Source organism: Triturus cristatus, chromosome 10, assembly GCF_964204655.1.
Source record: "Triturus cristatus chromosome 10, aTriCri1.1, whole genome shotgun sequence".
Classification (NCBI taxonomy): Eukaryota; Metazoa; Chordata; class Amphibia; order Caudata; family Salamandridae; genus Triturus; species Triturus cristatus.
This window is the reverse complement of record NC_140593.1, coordinates 917,995,716-918,009,620: the sequence shown is the minus strand read 5'-3', so window position 1 is coordinate 918,009,620 and position 13,905 is coordinate 917,995,716.

Genomic DNA, 13,905 nt, shown 5'->3' with positions numbered 1-13,905 from the left:
CGACGGGAATGCTCCAGCTTAGCACCATACTGGAAGGGGGTATGGAACAGAAGGAAGGAAACATAGGTACTCCAGGGCACGCCAGGAATTAAGCAATCCCCCTGCATGATCATACGGGCTTCCCCCAGATAAAGCACAGAGAGCCAGGTGGTTCACCACTCCCTCTGTGGAAGCCAAAATAGGGATCCTTAGGTGTTGGAGAACCCTCTGCATTCCATATCTCCAATCCTGGCTGCAGTAGATGTATACTACAGCGCTGTATGAAAGTATATTTGACCACTTGTGAGAAATTGGTTGTTGGTTGAGGAGGTTGTGAGCCCTTCTCAAGTAACTGGCACATTCCCATCAAGGTGAACCATAAAAGTCACTAATTAATCTGTACTTATCCCTTCGGTGGCATGGCACAAAAGTAGTCAGACTCAATTTAAAGGCAATATGTAAAGTATTAATGCAACACACACATTTTAATAATGAGAAAACACAACACCAAATCCTAAACCAATTTAGAACAACAGAGTAAATGTTACTAAATTATTTGACACCAAAATGACAAAAATCCAATCAGTGAAATCGATGATATGCAGTTTTAAAGATTTATGTAAAAATAGTGCTTAAAATCTGTCGGTATATGGTCACGCTAGACAGAAATTCAGGATGACCGCGATGGATTGCAGACCGGCTTTGTGGACCAAGTAAGGTCTGCTGAGAAATGTACCTTACGTCTTGAATGTGGAGCATTGTGCTGTGCAGCAGCTGTACTGAGGAACAATGTGAGGACTGCGTCTGGGTTGAATCGCACAGCAGTGGTTCTGATGGGGTGGGAGAGGCATGATGCATGTTTGCATTGAGAATGCATCATGCAGTGGGGGTTCCGATAAACTGCTAGGGCTGTGAACCAGGCTTACGTCGGGCTGCATTGTGCTGCAACAGTTCCGATGAAAAGTTGCAAGATGTTGTTTCAGCCATATATTGCGCTGAATCAGTTTTGGTGCTGACCACAACTGGGCTGCCAGAGCACCTTTAGCCCCACTTCCAAGGGCTCAGAACTGAAGAGGCAGCACTTGGGGAGGTAGGACTCTGCTGGCAGAGTCCAGGTGCAGCGTTCAAAATCATTGGAGGTTTTACTGTTCTTTAGGCTGTGATCAGGAGACAAGCCAACTAGCTCTTGGTGTCACTCTGGTGGTCCTGGGTTCAAGGTGCAGGTCAGGTCCATCTTAATCAGGCAGCAGGGTAGAAGTGTAGCAGGGCAGCAGGGTAGTCCTTCTTGTAGAAGAGCAGCGTGGCAGTCCGTCTTCTGAGTTTTCCACAGGTCCAGAAGTCATATGAAGAGTGGGTCAGAGGGTCTCTTTTTTATACCTCGTGCCTTCATTGAAGGAGGAGAAGTTTCCTAAAGTCCCTGTTTCAGAAGTTCCTGGAATTTTGCCTCCCTTCCCTGTCATGGCTACAAGCACAATAGCCTAGTGTGAAATCCTTCATCTGTATGTAAGCAGGACACAGCATATTGATGTGTAAGTGAGAATGTTCCCAGCTCCTCCCCCATTCTAGCACACCAAATCCCTCTATTGTGTGGTTCTCTTAGAGGAATATATAAAGTCATTGTACCACTCACACTGAGTCATGTGACCCAGGAATAGGCTGCACACTCTAAAATGTTGGGAGAAGGAAATCCAACTATCTAAAAGTAGCAATTCCAGAATTGTGACATATAATCCGGTTTTACCAGAAATACAATTCCTCAAATGCCAAACTTGACCTTCCTGCCTGTCGCCTATCAAAAGTTATCAAACATTAAATTCAATAAGTTAACTCTATGGAAGAGGTAGACCTCACAGGAGTGGAAAATGAATTTTCGAGTATTTCACTGCCAAAACATATAAAACCTAAAAGTAGATGCCCAACCTTTTATATTACAATGCGCCCTCTCCTATGGTCTGTTTAGTCCCTACCTTTTGCTTGATTTATATGTATTAAAAAGGTAGTTTTAGGCTTGGCAAAGGGATTATTTAGCCAAGTCAAAGTGGCAGACTAAAATCACCAACAAACTGTTTTAGAGGGCTACTTAATTGATTGGCACAATGAGTGCTGCAGGCCCACTAGTGTTGATTTGGAGAAACAAGGGAAACCCAAGGATGTCTAAGGACCAAGGGTAATATTAGGCTATGAGGAACAGGGGTCCCTAAGCAGAGGTTAAGTAGTTGCACAATGCGCTGGGGATATAGATATAAGTTAACCCAGGGATCATTCAATCAGCTTATAAAGCATCAATGTATTTACACATGAAGTGAGACATAAGGGTGTGCCCCTCTGGTGTGCAATTGTACACGTAAGTAACATATGCAGGCAGAAAAGAAAAAGAGTGACAAAACCATATAAAATGAAAGTCATAACTCTGTAGAACAAAACACTGCTTCACCCTAAATGTAATTTACAAATGGTCAGAAGAGTCAGGGTACTATAGTTGATGACATTTTGATCCACATAAATGTCAGTATCATCATCAGGACAATACAGTGTATGCTTGACACCAAATAACTAAAGCAAGGAGAATTAGCTATATGGAAACCTGCAAAGGGAAACAAGATGGAAGAGAAGAGAAGAGAAGAGAAGAGAAGAGAAGAGAAGAGAAGAGAAGAGAAGAGAAGAGAAGAGAAGAGAAGAGAAGAGAAGAGAAGAGAAGAGAAGAGAGGAGAGGAGAGGAGAGGAGACAAGAGGAGAGGAGAGGAGAGGAGAGGGAGAGGGGAGGAGGGGAGGGAAAGAGAACAAAATAATGAGTCAGAATAGTCAAGGGATATAATGTCTGCTTAAGTGAGGTTTCATGCAACATGACCTCCATGCTGAGGTCATTGTGGTGTAATAAAGTGGTAGACACTTGGGGTCGCTGTGGAAGTGATGCAAAGGTCTTGCTAATAGTTGTACCCAGGTAAAGGAACGAAGGTTACCTATCAATGGATAATGGTGCAATGTGTAGGATACAATTAAAGTGATTGATTGAGCTGATGACTTTAAGTGGAGGAGAGCGCTAAAGGTAGGTACCGACCATATGAATGATTAATGGGATGTGGCGCCAGAATATCAGCGGGCAACTAGATGGAGGTCAGTTGGATGGAGCATTAAGTAAGGCGTGCTCATCTGCAGTATAACGTCCTCACATGCATAACCACAGAAACTAAGAGGGAGCCAAAAAAGGAATCAACCTCATACAAGTACACACAAAACAATTGTGGCGCAGTAATACCAATTTATCCATCATACCTGTGGAACACAATGGTAATCAAGAGTCTCCCCAGTACTTCAATTAAGGGGTCCAAGGTAACTCAGTGCAATATAGTGAGGTCAGTACCCTGTCACTGGAAGTAGAATGGGGAGAGTTGAATACACTGCAGTGTTGTGGAGTTAGAGTAAGAGACTCCCTCCCCTACGCCTAATTTTTGAGGATTAGAATACACTGATTTTGGAAACAAGATTTTTTTTAGGGAAGCAGAAACATTAGGTACCCACAGAAGCTGGTTCTCACCCCGAGAAGAAGAGATAATACAGAAAGGATGGTGTGTGTCGCCACATTCTCCCAATTCTCTGATCAAGTCAAAAAAACTATTTTTTGCCACTGGCCGGTGCTAAATGCTGGAGAGCTATTCCCACAGCAGTGTTTTGTTCTACAGAATTGCAACTTAAATTGTATATAGTTTTGTCACTTTTTTTCTTTTTGCTTGCATATATTTCTTATCCATACAATTGCGCCCGAAAGGGTACAACCCTTACAGATCACTTTAAGTATATAAGATTCCATTCCACATGCATATGATTTCTACAACCTAATGAAAATACATGCGTTTGTTGTCCAGAGTATCAAGACACGTGGCTTGGTTTAGAGAAGTGTGATATTCTCTGAGAACTGTGCTTAATTAACTCCTTCCTTAAGTGTAATTCTTTATTGGATAATTCCAAAAGGAGGAATTTCCACTGACATACTACAGCATGAAAGCCGTTATTACACATGTGGAAAATTCTACACTTGAAATTACTCTTGAGGATAACATCAAGGTCTACTTTCTTTCAGAGGGGTATATGTGACCATGCTTCTGGAAACCAAGCACACTGTTTGCCTATCAGAACTGGATGATCAGTAATCTCAATGTATTTTGATAATTACAGTTCGCAGGCAGAGCATGCCTGTATCATGTGAACTGTTCTGGTTTTGCAGCATGAACTTGTGAACTTGAGAAAAGGTATGTTTAGTGGACATTTGAAAGTTCTGTTTCAGCAGATAGAACACTTTAACATTTCAGTAGAATATCACAACAGACTCATTTGTAGGTTAGAACCAACACATTGAGGCACAATTTTCAGAAAGATGTAGAAACCTGCACCTGCCTGCTTATGATTGTGCATGAATGCATAGTTTCTGAATTTACATAATTTACAATGGCTTTCCTGGGTACCTCGGGAAAACTGTAACACACATTTACTCGAGAAACTGTAACTTTCAAATTATTCCTGCATTCTTCCCATGAGAAGAGCCTGGCATCTGCTCACTAGCACCCATCTGTAGCTTCTATTTATCACGTTGTGTTATTTCAATTTGCGCACTTTTTCTTCATTATCACATATGAGAGCACCCTGAAGTACATGAGTTCATGGTGTGCACTATACAAAACCTTGGTGTATTTTGTTTGATTTAATAAACTATAATGTTATTCGAAGTATAACGACAACCTAGGCCACCCAGAGGGATGATATGTCCAAAACCTTGCCTCTTGGTTCACTACTGATATTGCTGTCAAGGTGGGCGGGGGCATTAAGTTAATTTTGAAAACTATCACTTCTAATTAATGCTTCTCAGAGCAGTGATACAATATGATGTACTAAGGTGATACACTTCTACATGTTAATAAATTACACTTATTTTAATATTTTAATGAGAGTGCTCTCAAAGAGAAGTGGCACAGGACACCTTCTTTGCTTCTTTTCCTTTACTCCTCCATTTAACCTGTCAATAAATGTTTGTCTGCTAAGTGCTGCTTTTTACAAGGGGGTGATGTGTAGAAGTCAGGGGGGCCACAGGCATCCTTGGACTCTACTTTGAGTATCCCTGCTCTAGTTCTTGATGTGGCATTTTGCCCTTGGCTTATATTTGTTGCTTACTGGCTATTTTGCATTAAACATGTGTTTAGTTTCCTTATTGTCTTTTTACACAGCCATGAATCATCCGCATCATGAGTAAAAAAAAATCTTTGTGCGAGTAACTCTTTTTATGATTTATTTATTATTTCTGAAATGGATTTACATTCATAAAATGGCTCTCTGCATATGTAAGCTAAACTTACGTGCACAAATACAATTGGCCATTTAAAACAAAAACAACAATATTGACTTACTAATAGAAGTGAGGAACGAAATAGCAATAATACCAAAAATATTAAAATGCAATATAAACCAATAACTGTATTGAGGTGATGAACTTATAACAATATTAATATAATATAAGTACACCTCACTCTTTGGCCGCGGAAAAAGTAAATACACTTTTCCTCATGTTACACCCTCCAATGAAGCAATCGCTGGATCCTTTTGTATGTGGCAGTGCATTGCTTTTAGCCTTTGAAAATCACATTCACCTGTTGTCTTTGTTGTTCCTGCCAATTAACTCACAATTCTTTTGTAGCAAATGTTGTCTTGTTCTTCAGTATGTGTCTATTTATGTCTCACTCTCAGTACCTATCAAATGCCAGGCATGACTTTGATGGTATTTCCTCTCCCTACTGATCCATTTAGCTTTTTTTCTCTCCATTTTGAAATGATGAAAGGCGCCATGGCACACGCTCTTGGCACTACTTGTCAACGTTCATCCTTGTCATGACCGAGGTGCCCGCCTCGCCCCGGTGGAACCTAAAACGCTTTAATCCCCATCCTGCAGTCTGGTGTCACATTAGGCAGGTGTTCACAGATGATAAATGAAGTGAGCACACACATACTTTCATAGCTTGCATAGTTTGCAGGAGCAAAGTTATTCCTAGAACAATATGTTAATTATGCATCCCTAAAAAAGAAAACATTGGCCAGGGTTAAAAACACGGGCATACATTTTAGTTGTGTAGACAGACTCTTGCATTCAAGTTTAGTTAAACATGAACATTTGGCAGGCCGTGGTGTTGCAGATATATAACGAAAAATCAGCAAAAAATGTACACCATGGAATAGGGTCCAATATTGTTCACAAAATTGTCACAACTACCCCAAAGCAATGGTATTGACATTACACACAATCCAAAATGTTGTCACAGTTGCACTCACAAATAAAATACTTTTCTAAGTTCCTTGCCCTGTGTCCATGTAAATGCCTGCTCACTCGTTTACTATTTTGTTAAAGCGGGTATGTTTTACAGGGCAACATACCAGCTCACTAATTTGCTGACAAAGCGTCTACATGATTTTGCAGCAGTGGTGATTACTTTCCCTTATGTATCAATGCCCGTGTGAGCATCTCAACTGCAAAAGTGTTGGATGCACACATATGCATGACACGTGAAAAAGTACCACCTATACGGAGCTGCGGTCGTGCCCATATGTGAGCAATCCAAGGAATGGGTATATGGTCCAAAAAGGACTCACATGTACATTGCCACAAACAGGGTCAGAATCCTCGAGGTGAAGTGCTGCTATGAAGGGGGGCCTGAAGAAAGGGATCCACATCAAACTCTGATGGAAAGGGGTGAGTACGCACCCCAAATCCTTAATTCCTGCTGACTGGAAGGTGCCAGTCTCACCGTTGTGGATAGGTAGTGGAAAAACCAACTCGAAATTTGGACAATGGTGAAACTTTCCTGTACCACCCTATGGCAGCTGCTTTTACCCGACCATGACCCGGTGTTCTGCACTGGGCTGGCAGTGTCGGCGGTTCAGCTGCAGTCTTACCAAATGCTATCCGCACAACTCTTAATGCATCAGTTGGACTGGCGAGCTCGCAGCGCTCGGACCGCGACTCCGGGTACCATGGTCCACTGACTGCCAAACTCATAATAAGGCCCTTAGTCTCTGACCTGAAACCCTGTGGAGAGACTTCCATCTGGCTCTCACTGGGCACTCTGTGACACCTCATATACCTTGGAAGCATGCAAAATGTACTTAAGGGTGCCTGAGTACATGGGAGGTGGAGTATGCCAGGTATGGCGTCCCGCTGTATGTGTGCAGTTTCTAAGATTGTTGAGTGCACCATATTCCTTACTGGTTTGCAGTGCTGCTATATCCTTCTTCCTGATTAACCCCCTGCACAGCTCCTCAGATTCCCCTATCAAAGTGGAATTCCTTGTGAGACCAAGTACAACTTTCTAGCTTAAGTTCTCAAGCCAGAGAAAGGAGAATGAGAGATCTTTAGTTCTGATGCTGTAGAAGAGTTGTCAGAGAACAATTCACAAGCAGTGAATGACGCTTTTACCTCATGGTGTTTCTGTGAAGCTTTAGTTCACCGAAAGGAAAAAGTGCTATGGACAAATTGGTTCCCCCTGCCATTTGAGGCTAACTGTATTTGACTGGACAGCCAGTCTTGGGTCAATTGTCTCAGGACTGAATATAGGCAGACCCCTGCAACATAGCGAGTGTTCATGTTTCACTTAAAAAAGCTCTACACTCTGACTTTGGGCGAGGTGACGACCAAAGACATAATTCTTGGCTGTCTCCCTTAAGGGATAAGAAGTATGCTCCCTAGTACTGAGGGAAGGAACTATGCTGAGCTTGGCTGAGAATGGACATTGCCTGGAGTACCTAGAATACGTATTGCACTGCCAGAACCCGAGATGCAGCTGTTTCCTGCAGCGCCATGAAGTACTGGGTTTTTAAAACCCAGCGGTACAGGGGAACACACCCTAAGACTTCGAGTTCTTCCTGTTTCAGACCCACAGAAACACAGAGTCTTCTAGGTGAAGTCAAAGATCGTCTTTATTGGCTGCAGACCAATTACAGGTATCCGAGAAGTACAACACAATGTATGTTCTCAGGAGACTGCTTAAACTTACAGAAACGGGCTACTCCTTATATACAAAATATCATGCTTCAGGCACACATTCCTTGTTTTACGATATGGTCATTCATATGTATTCATTACAAACGAAAAAGGCAGAGTCATGATGACCATCCCACATTCCAGTTCAGCCAGCCCACAATTATTTACCCAGCGAGGCTCAGATCCCACATCAGATATCAACAGACCCCAATAAACACGGGCACCTCCTGTTTGTAAAACAAGCCATAAAGCAGGAAGAGTCAGGTGTGAAAGAGATTAGCCGGAGGCTTGTGTGGGATGAAAAGGCTTTATGGTGTGTCAAACCCTGATGCTAATCACAGGTGGCCGTAGGATGGGGAGCTCGTGGGACCGGACTGACCTGGGGCGGTGGAGCCAAGTCGCACAGGTCACAGAGAAGTCAAAGGAAGGCACATGTGTTCTAAAGGCCGGTGTTTGTCCTTGATGTGTAGCCTATGTGAGGGCAACCATAAGATGGCCACCGCTCCAAGATGGAACCCACGAAGTCAATGTGAAATATCGTATACAAAGTACATTTATCGATAAAACGTTATGCAAAGCACTTGTACATACTGCATTGGCCATTCGCGGTTCGCTAATACCGGAATAGACAGGGGTAGGGCCCTGCCTCCTACGCGGTCCCAAATTTTAAAGTACCACAGACCCTCCTTTTGCCCTTACATAGGCAATAACTATGCTTATATCAATCCGAGTCCAGGTCTATATTCATGAAGTCATGGAGATGTTGCTGTAGCATCATCCTATTACTTAGCTCGTCCCTCGATACAGGTTTCCTTACACATAATGTAGCACAGAGGCCACATATCGCAGGAGCACACTGTATACACAGACAGAACAGGAAAAGAATGGCTAAGATCATTCCAATGACCATCAGAATCTTCCAACCCCAGGCAGATATCAGTTCCCAGAACCACCCCATCAGTGACCAATCTCCTTTATCCACGTGTATGGATTCAGATATTTTATGCAGTTTGGAGAAGGCTTGATAAACTGTTGGAGCGTTATCTGGTATGAAAATGCAACAGCTAGATTGGATAACCTTACATACCCCACCGCGGTCTGCAAGTATGACGTCTAGAACCATACGGTTCTGCAAAGTCATAAGGCGATCCGCTTGGAGCTCAGCTGTCAAATTACCAAGGGCACCAGCCGTAACATTAACAGTGGATTCAACCACACGAGTCAGTTGTCTCAGGTTCCTACTATTGACCATAGGTCCCCAAAACGGCAGGAAACCCAGGAAGAAATCTCCTGCTTCCTGACCGGCAGTATCCTCCTTACTAACCACGCCTCACACAACTCTGGTCTTGTGATAATCAGAGGCAGCAGTAAATGTTGGCGGTAGCAAGTTTGCAATATAACATGTGCCCGAGAAATCAGGGGGCAACCATGTATATTCTCGGTCATTGCAGACAAAATATGTACCCTTGGCAGCCAAACACGCAGGGATAAACTGCGATGGAAAAGTGTACGTTTCAGTACAGTCACTTTTCCCCAGTTGAGCTCTTGGATTCTGACCATTACCTTGTAAACAGAACCGACCTATGTGGGGTACGACCCAAATTGGGGATGAGATTTTTCGCTGCCTTTCACTCAGACTAATGCTATACCCCGTCGCGTTCCAACCTACATAAGCTCGCAATTCATCCTTGGGAATAGATGAGTATGCGTCGATATCTCTGCTCATATCGGCAACTCCTTTCATTAAGGCCTTATTGTTTGTGCTAGGTCTGATGGAACGCGGTTGTCGCGGGGAGTAGGCATCTAATCCAAAAAGAAACATGGTCTGGAATGCCCATGACGATCCATTATAGCTAAACGGCAGCACTAGATAAGGAATACCCTTATTAATGGTATGTGGCATTAACCCACACACCCAGCAATTGGTTGTATTCATGACTAGTTGGTGCTGGTGCAGGAGCTGAATAAACGAGTTATTTACAAACTCAGACCGTCTAGCTTGTTCGTGTTCAGGCAGAGGGTGGAAGGAGTGCAAGGAGACAGTAGGAGGAGGTATAGGCTGTTCAGTGGGTGCAAACGGCGCTTGAGAGGAGAAGAATACAAATCCTACAGTAAACACCATCATACTACATAGTATAAAATGACATAAAAATACAAAACGTTTGCTCTTCATTATTTTACATATTTTCGTCTTAAAGTTCATTTCCTCTGCGGGTCTCTCCATCTTGAAAAACTCCATCCTCTAATCGTGCCGCTCGCGGCGGGTGAGTATCTTCTGCTAAGGAGTACGCCTGTCAGTCCAGGGAACGCCCTAGACCAACCAGAACCATTGACCTAACGTCTTCGGCCTGTACCCCAAAGTCTTGGCACCACGACCCTGCGGCTGAACCCGGATGGTGGTCCGAAAAACAAAAAATCAAAAAGTCCTTCAGATGGGAGAGCTATAATATCAAAAAATAGTAAGGGAAAGGAATTTTTATTTGTCCATAGGCCTTGGCCTCAAGTTGTAGCGGAATCGGCCAGGTACTGTCTGGTCTTGGAACAAGAGTTCAGGCTCCGTGGTGTCCAAATGAATTGACGGTGGCACAGCTTCTTGCAAAATATCGTCACTTTCTTGTTCTGAAGTTGTGCCTCTTACGCGTGCATCACTAAATGGTACAAAACGAGGTACAGTGTCTGTTTCAGAATTAGCGATACCCTCCTGGCCCACTGGTCATATGGTAGAGGCAAAGGGATCCGTTTGCAGTGGGCGCCGTGAATCCAATTCTTTTTCCCTTTCACTCGAACCGCTGATCTTGTCGATAGAAGTACGAGGTGAGGGCCGATCCAACGGGGCTCATCGCTGTTCTTTTGCTGAAAGTTCTTCACGAGTACCCACGAGCCAGGATCGATATGGTGTCCTGGAGCTTCAGAGGCCTGGGGGAGTGTATCGTGCACCTGTTGGTGTAAAACACGCAATTTAGCCGTCAATTCATACAGATAGTCAAGTAGTACTGGATGTTCGATTTCGCTGAATTTTGTCGGTCTTGGCACACCCCACACATTGGCCTGGCGGCCAAAAACCACTTCATATGGACTAAGTCCCACTCGTGAATGCACCGTCATTCTTGTAGATAGAAGTGCTAAAGGCAGAGCGTCAGGCCATTTAAGGCCGGAGCTCGCCTGGATTTTGGCCAGTTTGAGCTTCAGAGTGCCGTTGTAGCACTCTACTAATCCAGCTGATTGGGGGTGATTTGCAGCGTGAAACTTCTGCTTTATACCTAATCCCTCACACACTTTCTTCATCACTTTACCCAAAAATTCACTCCCATTATCACTTCACACCATTCTTGGCATTCCAAACCTAGGGAAAAATTATTTCACGAGGACTTTGGCTGTGGATAAAGCAGTGTTGTCTTTTAGGGGATATGCTTCTATCCATTTTGAAAAAGCGCAAACAACAACCAGTACATATTTCAAGTTGTTGCACCTTTCCATGTGGATAAAATCTAGCTGCAAAACCTCAAATGGATATGATGGAGGCGCAAAATGACCAGCTGGAGTTGGGGTTCCCCTACCAGGGTTATATTTCAAACATACCATACAATTCTTGACCACATTCTCTGCACACTTGGGAATTCCAGCGTTCTGCCATACTGGAGCCAACAACTTACAGATTCCTTTCACACTGATATGTGCCATTCCATGTGCCATAGTAACCACTGGAAGCACATATGCATCAGGTAGCAACCATCGCCGATGTTCTGACAAATCAACCCAACAACCATTCTCATCCAATTTACCCGTACTTTCTCTCCACTTGCTCAACTCTTTCTCTGTGGCTTCAGCTTGAAGGGACTTCACACTCTCTATCGTGTCTTCACACATTCCAACATCACCAACCCATCTTGCAGGGCCTGCAACATACATTCGAGTCTTCACATCTTTTGCTGTTTCTTTCGCGATTTCATCAGCAAATGCATTACCACGACCAACATCATCAGTGACTTTCTTGTGCGCACTGCATTTCATAATCGCAACTTGTAACGGTAGGGTCAGGAGATCATTCACCAACTTGCCATTCTGAATTTTAGCTCCATGCGAAGTCAGGAACCCACGTTCTTTCCACAATCGCCCAAAACTATGAGCCACGCCAAAGGCGTACTGGCTGTCAGTATATATGTTCACTTTCATTCCTTCAGACAACACGCATGCTCTTGTAAGGGCAATTAATTCTGCTGCTTGAGCTGAATTATGTGGCACACGTGCAGTTTCAACAATCGTGTGCAAAGTCGTGATAGCATATGCAGCAGTCGTATCACCATTCGGAAACTTGAAGCACAAACCATCCACCCATAAGGTACCATCACACTCAGTTAGGGGAGTATCTTTAAGATCCACTCTCCCTTTTGTCTCTTCTTCTGTTCTAAACAGACAATCATGTTGCTCGATCTCATCTATGTCTGCTGGAATTGGCAATAATGTAGCTGGATTCAACGTGTTGCATCTCTTTATGTGTATATGGTTTGCCAACAGTGTCAATTCATACCCTGACAATCGAGCACTAGTTAAGTGTTGTGTCTTGGTCCGGTTTAACAATGTGTCCACAGCAGGTGGAACGATTACAATCAATGTGTTATCCATTACCAATCCAGCAGACTGTCGAATAGACATAGCTGCTGTGGCTGTAGCTCTCAAACAACTTGGCAATGCCCTCACTACCGGGTCCAAGGTTGACGAAAAATATGCGCATGGACGCGGTCTGTCACCAAAAGGCTGTGTTAACACTGATAATGCGCAACCGTCCTTTTCATGGACATACAATGTAAAAGGCTTGCTGTAGTCAGGGGTACCCAACACAGGAGCTGAACATAATGCAGTTCGCAATTCCAAAAAACTTTTCTGACACTCTTCAGACAATGGGACAGGATTCGGTGTGTCTTTACATGTTAATGCTAACAAAGGTTTTGCCAGCAAAGAAAAATTCGGTATCCAATGCCTACAGTATGAAGTAATGCCCAAGAAATCACGCACTTCTCTCTGTGTTCTTGGCACACTTAATTGTGCAATGGCTTGAATTCTTTCTGGGGTTAGTTTCCTTCCCTCCTTCGATAAGAGATGACCTAAGTAGGTCACTTCTTGTCGACAATATTGCAGTTTTGAGAGAGACACTTTGTGATGAAAGGCAGACAAATGACGCAACAATGACAATGTAGCTTCTTTGCAAATCTTTTCAGTATCCGCGGCGATTAGTAAATCGTCAACGTACTGAATAAGGATAGCGCCACTAGGTAAAACTAGTGCATCAAGCTGCGCTTTTAAAGCTTGACTGTATATTGATGGACTTTCACAGTAGCCCTGTGGAGCGCGTTTAAAGCGGAAGCTTCGACCTCCTAAACTGAAGCCAAAAATGTCCCTGCTCTCTTCTGCAATTGGGATGCTAAAGAAGGCATTCTTTAAATCGATCACTGAGAACCATGCAGCGGAAGCTGAAATCATAGTTAACAAGGCAGTTATATCAGGGACAACTGGAAACTTTGGCACAACTATTTTATTTACCCCTCTAAAATCAATCACAAATCTGTAAACAGGTGGCTGTGAAGGGTCCGTTCATTTTAAGACAGGTAAAACAGGGCTATTGCAAACGTTGCCTCTTGTCTCTTCAATTACACCCTTTTTAATCAAATCACTGACAATTGCTAACAACGCTTTCTGACCTTCATTGGAGATCTTGTACTGGGGAATGCATGGCAATCTGACATTGGCCTTTAAAGTGACTACATATGGCGGTTTTCCAAAAGACCCACATCATTGGGACCAGTAGCCCAAAGGACATCTGGAAGGGATGACAATTCGGGTGGCAATGTATTCTTTGACAAGTACATCGGGGAAATCACTTCCTTACCCAATGTAAGTTGTACTCCTGAGGG